We start from the raw sequence: 7,394 nt of genomic DNA on the forward strand, positions 1-7,394 counted from the left end.
CAGCACCTAATCGCCAAAGCAACGGCGAAGGAGGTGTGGGATACGCTGAAGCTCATGTTCGAGGGACACACCTGTGTGGCCATTTGTTGGCATGTGCCGTCATTGCTTCTGTGTAGCTGTTTGTGGGGGCGGCTTCGTTGGTGGAGCTCTATGATGAAGTTGGAGTCGCCCGTTCGGAGGTAACCGGTGATGACGATGACGCTTGCGACTCCCCGGCGGATGTCTTTTCTTCTTTGCAGTTCATGTTTCATGTCGGTGGCCAGGTTGGCCGGTGGTGCCCATATTATATGGGTTGGGTTGTATCGGTTTTAGCCCGGTTTTCCGTCAAGTAACCGAGCAATTCTCACTTTTTCTTAATCAATGAAAATGGCAAGTCTTTTGCCTCGTTTTGGAAAAAAACAATGTTATTCCACATTTTTTTCCTTTGTGACAGAAAACTGTAGGGGAGGTCCCGACAGTGAAATAAATTTAAATAAGAAACAGGAACTGTGCAAAGGAGCTGAACAAGAATTTCTAGGAGAAAAGAACACTACGGGAGAGAAAAAGTACAAATAATTACAAAGCACCTAGGATGAAATGGTAGACAGACTAAGACGTCGATTAGCCTAGTGAATTAAGCCACACGGGGAAGGTCTTAGACTCTCCTTCCATCTGAAAGCCTATAGCAGAAGGTCAATTTTACAAGTGGTTTTCTAGGTGTGCAAGGCTAATCTAACATTTTATTTAAGATTTCAATGTTTCATTGCTTCAAAATGTGCCACGCTGCAATGAACATGACATCAAAGAAGAAAGGCATGCAGAAAGAGTTAAACCCAATTTAATAAACAGTGCAAAGTCCTGCACAGGTTGCCAGTGTATTCCCAGATATCTCCAACAAGCTATGCTGAATTCGAAATGGAAGATGCAATCCTTAGTTTCAAGAGCACCATTTGTACAGAGCACACAGGACGTGCAGCTTACATCCATTTGATTTAGGTGGACAACTAGGTCCCTGGTGTTGAGGCAGAGTCTTGTACCATAAACCAAGCAAAGGCTTTTTAGCTTTGGAGAACAGCTGCAACTCCATATCCATTTGGGGGTGTTACGGGATGGCGCAGAATCTTTTAGCTCGATGTGTATTGGCATTCCAAACGCATGTCCAGTTGTGTTTGCTGTTGTAATCAAGGCGTGTGCTTTCAAGAAATTGCTCGAGATTGTGAATACCGTTTTATGACTGCTTAGTCATTCAGGCTGGACGGAGCGAGCGGGCTTTTCGGCCCGCTCATGGCCTGTTCAGGACCGGACCGTACGGGCCTGGCCCGCTCAAGATATTGGCCGGTCCGGTTACAGATTTTCGGCCCGAAATTTACTCGGTCCGGTCCGGTCTTTGACCGGTCCGACCGAACGGACCGAAGCACGCTGGCGGCTGTTCATCGTCATCGCGGCGGCACCATGCTCTGGCCGGTAAGATCCGCGCGCTGCGAGTCCGATGGCCAGGCCCCGACGTCCTTCTCCAGCGTGGCCGCGCTCCTCCTTGATTTGTTTCCTTTTATTTACTTAAACAGGAGAAGAAAACTCATATCGCATGCATCAGGTAGAAGAGAACAGAAAATAGAAAGAACAGGCTGTCACACCCGTGATTATCGAGAGGAAAAGGGGCAAGTGGAAGTCATGCGCCCTACCGCTTTGTTTTCCTTTTAATCAATCCAGAGAAAATAGTGAGAACAAGATAAATTCGGATTCAATTCGATCCGATAATTAAGGCGCCTTCCGACGACAACTCCTCGCCGCCTTTCCTTTTATTCACGACTAAGAGAGAAATGGTTTCGATTTGATAATCATGCGTTATCCCATGCAAGCGTTCCCTTTTATTCAGTCGAACAGAAAATAGAAGGAACGAGAGAAACATGGTTCGATCGATCCGATAATCACGATGTCATTCTACAACTAACTTCACGTCAGAATTGACCCATCAATCACGGCAAGGCCCATATACAGAATATGGTGATCCCATGCATGCGCTAAATTAATTGCATTGAACAGAATAACTGCTAAGAAGATCATGGCTAACACCGCGCCTTTGCCGCCGCCCAGCGCACTTTCTACCGCACGTCGTCCACCTCACCGCCGGCCCTCGCGCACGTCGTCCACCGCGCCATAGCACCCGCGCACATCTCCCACCTCGTCGCTGCACACTCGCACGATGCCGCCGGTGGTGGGTTGGCCGGTCCGCTCGGTCCGGCCCGAGCTTCGCCGCCACCGGTCCGGTCCCTGGAAACAGGACTGCCAGGCTAGTCGGTCCGGTCCGGTCCGGACCGCCGGCGGCCGGTCAAAACGGCGGCTCGGTCAGGGACCGGACCGGCCCAGACCGTGTCCACCCTGATTGGTCATAGGCAGGTGGAAGAGATAGATAATGTTATCAAAGAGTTTCACTGACCAGAAAGTGATTTTGGCATCAAACGCAAAGGACTGCAAAGCACGAGAGCTTCATTTGAACTGTGAGGTAGATAATACCCTGGCCACCTTTGTCCTTCAGTTTGCAAACCATTGCCCAAGCAGCAAGAGATTTCCTGCGGCCCGTGGTTTCAGATTTGCCCCAGAGACAGTGGTGGCGAGCATAAACGATATTTTCTTTTACAGCTTCTAGAAGCTGGAGTAAACCCATGTAGTAGGTGGAAAGTGCACTTAAGGCAGATTAACATCCTAAATTGCCTCCTTGAGAGAGGAAACTGGAGCATGAAGAAAAACAGCACCCAATGTGGTTGATCAGTAGTGAGAAGTCTCAAATGTGAGGACAAGACAGGCTCATGGGCAGCCCAAGACAGGCAAGGGGAAAGGATTATGCCATACAACCAAAGAGCCAGCAAAGGTTTCATGTAGCCCTTTGAGACAGCAAAGCAATCGCTGGGAAGAAAAATGCATGATGAAAATACATGGCTGGAAGCAATGCTGACTTGATTATGAATTAGGGAACAATGAAGAGGGGGGGGGGGGGGGGGGGGGGGGGGGGGCAGCAACCAGGTGCGACAAAGATTTTGCTCCAGAATCAACTATATTTCAGTTTTTTTGAAGAGCAACCCTAATTTGATAAGAACAAAAGGTAATAGGGTTTAGAAGATATGTGCAGTTGCGGTCCTGTTTTATATGCAAGACTCCAAGCTTGTTGAACCACCTCAATGAAGCCTGGGTACACAACCCAAAAGTTCTTAAGTGGAAGACCTTTGCTTTAGTGGCTTCAGTCTGAATGTGAGCCCAGGTGAATCTAGGTTTACCAATGGTGTTAGGAAGACAGTGGTTTAGGCAAGCCGAGGTAACGAAAACCTATGTGCTAGAATTTTCTTAACTTATTTTGTCAAAAAAGAAAATAAGAGTGTAAGGTAATCAATCTGACTAAAGAACAGACTCCCATAAAAGAGGGAATCCACCCCCCCCCCCCCCCCCCCAATTCCCAATACAGACGCTGGAAGTGCCTCCGGCTACAAGGGCTTAACCAGTCTCGCAGGAACAGGCAAAACATCACAATTCAGGACCGAGCAAACTACAAACACTCTAAACAATACTCCAGAAACAGGCAAAACATCACAGTTCAGGACCCAGCAAACTACAAACACTCTAAACGATACTCCACAAACAGACATCACCTCGTCGACATGTCCAGGACCCGAAACAAATCCTGTGGGAGTAGCAGGAGCCCAGCCTCTCCTGGGAGTAGAAGAACTCATGCGGCACCGGTACCAGGTGATGCAAACTATAACGTAAATATCATAATTAATAAAATTTCATACTAAGTTTTTTTATGTTCAGAATCCCCAAATATTAGCTCAAATGCCCGAAATTATAGAGATGCTAGAGTTCACTCGCGGAGCTACAGCTCGACCTGCAGGGGCCATGCCCCCCCCCCCCCCCCCCCCCCCCACAACCTTGGTCAAAATTGTGAAGGAAATTCTTTTAGGATTCTCAATTAGAAAAAAATAGTCTTTGGCCACCCCAAACATCTATATTTTGAATATCTGGGCTAGCTCCGCCACTGTGTTTATTAGATATAACCATTAAGATTACTTGCTGTGTACTCCCTCCGTTCCAAAATAGATGACCCAACTTTGTACCTTTGTACTAACTTTAGTACAAAGTTAATACAAAGTTGGATCATCTATTTTGGAACGGAGGGAGTACTTCCTTGAGAAGAAGATTATCGTATTTTATTAGATAGGTCATGGAATACGAACTGAAGTGTCTACTTTCATATTTCCAGCCCCTTAATGACTTGAAAAAAAAACGAGAGGCTCATAGCCGCTTACACATGCGAGTCAAGAGTGACAAATAAACTAAGCTAAGAATATACGTATAGGCAACTCGCCTAAGAGCCTTACATTAGTATAATTGCACAAGCACTACAAGTAAACACTAGGTATTGCAAAGCTCCAAAATGAAGAGCAATGTGAAATGGCAATTGCTATAAAGGAAGTTTTAAGTCAAATAGTCAGGTACTATTGGTTATCAATTACTCTGACAGCATAAAAACCTCACTCTCAATAAATTTCACAGCCACAAAAATATCAATGCAATGTAGCAACAGTTAAAAATAACACATACAAATATCCATGAAGCAAGGAAAAGGAAAAATGCTTCAGTCAGCTACTACTTGAAGATAAGCTTACCTACTCAATCGAATACATCACGATAGCAATATTTATCTGACCAATCATCTTATGTGTTGTGCAGAAGTTCAGATCCACCATGTCCACCACCAATGCCCGTGCCTACAAGCATATGAGGTCAGGGACCAACATCATTCAAACAAAAAGTCAAATAGATATGAGGGCATCGATGAGATATTTAGATAAAATCACATATGTAATATAGGTAAAACAACCAAGTTAAATACAACATAGGAGTAGATAAACAGAACCCCATGTACTATCAAATATACTCCCTCCGTTCGGAATTACTTGTCGCAGAAATAGATGTATCTAGACGTATTTTAGTTCTAGATACATCCATATCCGAGATAAGTAATTCCGGACGGAGGGAGTAGATAGTAATATCAAAACAGTGTATCCTCACTAGTGTCACAAAATGAAGAATATGCAAGCTCAGACTATTAGCTGATCAGAAGGGAGAAGTTAGATAAAATTATTCTGAAGCCCGTTTCGTGTTATATCATATCAGATAAAGGAAATAAAGAAAATCCATACTAATAAAATCTAGATAGAAATGATCCTGAATATTCATTTTTTGAAAACAAATTTAGCAAGAAAAAAACAAATAAACTTGACTTATTGATAACTCTGGTACTAATGAACTCGCCGCTTGTAACATGACTCTTCTAAAAAAGATAAATATGAACTGTCTGATAAACACCAAACAAACTAGTTAACTCTGTTTTGGATTTATTAGTCACCCACTGGCTTCAATTGAGGGAACTCAAAATCATGATACAGTACAATCAGCTTTCTACGGAAGCAAAACTGGCTAGCTATCACTAACCAATGTTTTTCTAGATCACATCACATAGAAGAGAAAACACTACAGAACAACATCACTACATGTTGAAAATATCATCAAGTAGCAAATGAAAAAGGTGATATGGCACTACTTGAAATGGTTAGCTGAACACAAAACAATGTGAATGACATGAACCTACCAATTAACAAAACATATCTTGATTTTGTTACACCCACATTGTAAACGGATGCTATTACCTGCAGCATAGACACTTTCGAATGCATGATAGCGGCACACGATTTCAGTATCAAAAAGTTTCTTCAACTGCAATGACTCAAGCTGTAGCATGAATAGGCTGGTAAGTGTCAACAGGAACACCACATTGTTGTCCTCAGCAAATCCTTGTATCATAAGGACCCCTCCCCACTTCACTGAATTCAGGGAAAGTAGCTTGTCCATTTCAATAGTTCTTCCCATCACCCATGAAGCAACACCATCAGAATCAATCTTCTTTTTCCATAATTGTGCGGTGAATCTTGACAGAAAAAGGAAACCAAGCCCCCCATCATCTGCTCGCATAATGGTGAAGTGGGAATTGCCCCTAACATAGCTGTCCACTGGCACATGTATCACACTTAAGCTCTTCCTATCCAAATCAAACCCGAGGATGTCAGCCATACTGCCAGAAAGCAACCAGTAAAGCGAATCCCCAACTAGGACACCAGGATCCATATTGATCATAGGGGGAAGTTGGATCACAGAATTCGAAGCCGGTGGAAGCGGTGTTGACATGAGATTACTCCATATGCCAGTCTCCGACGAGTAAACGCGGGCGATCGCTCGTGTGTGTTGTTGTTTGCTTGTTTCTGTGCGTACCAAGACCACCTAGAAATGGTCTGCGGCAGCCCGAAGCACCGCCCCGTGGATGGAGGTGCTTGACATGTCAAGGCCCGGGGGGAGGCCAAGCCTGTGCTGGTCGCCGGTGACGGGATCCCACACCAGGAGCTGGTTCCGTGATGCGTGGAAGATGAGTACGAGGCCGTGGCGGCACCCGAGGAACAGGAAACGGGCGTCCTCGCCGTCGTCGAGCTGCAAGGACAAGCGGCCCTCCGGGACACGATTGGGGGGATCCATGGTAGGTAAGAAGTAGATGTGGTGAAACCTGTCGAACAACCCAAGGAGGGGAGGCTTGCGGCGGTGGTGGAGGCGGAAGCGGCGGAAGAAGCCGGGGTCGGAGACGATGGCGAGCCAGCGCTTGCAGACGAGGGAGACGCGGGGGAGGGATGACGGCTCCGGGGGTAGGCGGAGGAGGATCTCGGAGAGCAGGTCGTCGTCGTCCAGCGGCGCCGCCACCGGCGAGCAGGGGCGGCGGCTCATCTGGCTGTGCGGAATGTGAAGTGGAATCTTGCTGCCACTGCCAGAGGCTGAGAGCCCGTGATATTATTGGGTGCTTTAAACTTTAAAGGTTCGAGAGCCCACAACTACATAATTCGAGCCCATGATCTGCGAGGAAAAGGCCACAATAACCGACGTGTTGCAAACAATGAAGCCCGTGGCCATAACTAATGAATTCCTAAACACATCAACGTAGAAAATACTTTACTAAGAAAAAGTAAAAATTATGCTAAAAAAAGTAAAAATTAACTTTTTTAGACAAAAAAGTAAAAAATACTGGCGTACGCATGACTGTATGACCCCTAAAAAGCGCATGACTGTATGGTTTTCTTTTTTACCATTGTTCCAGGAAAAAAACATAATAAATTTTAAGTTACTTCGAATGGTGGCTCTGACAAATACACATTTACATTTATGCCGCCTTCGCTCAATCTCTGAATTCATGGAAAGTAGCTTCTCCAGTTCAATAGTTCTTCGCGGTACCCATCAAGCAACACTATCAGAATCAATCTTCTTCTTCCATAACTGGGCACTAAATTTTGAAGCCCACCACCATGTACCCGCATAACCCAGAA

General features: G+C 45.4%; 1 pseudogene; it reads right to left on the reverse strand.

Annotated features, from left to right (window-relative positions):
- Positions 1-4,500: 4,500 nt before the first annotated feature.
- On the reverse strand, positions 4,501-6,801 carry LOC125516505 (F-box protein At5g03970-like; annotated as a pseudogene).
- Between the last annotated feature and the right edge of the window lie 593 nt (positions 6,802-7,394).

The sequence above is a fragment of the Triticum urartu genome, chromosome 6A (genome assembly GCF_056163025.1).
Source record: "Triticum urartu cultivar PI428250 chromosome 6A, HENAU_Tu73, whole genome shotgun sequence".
Taxonomy (NCBI): Eukaryota; Viridiplantae; Streptophyta; class Magnoliopsida; order Poales; family Poaceae; genus Triticum; species Triticum urartu.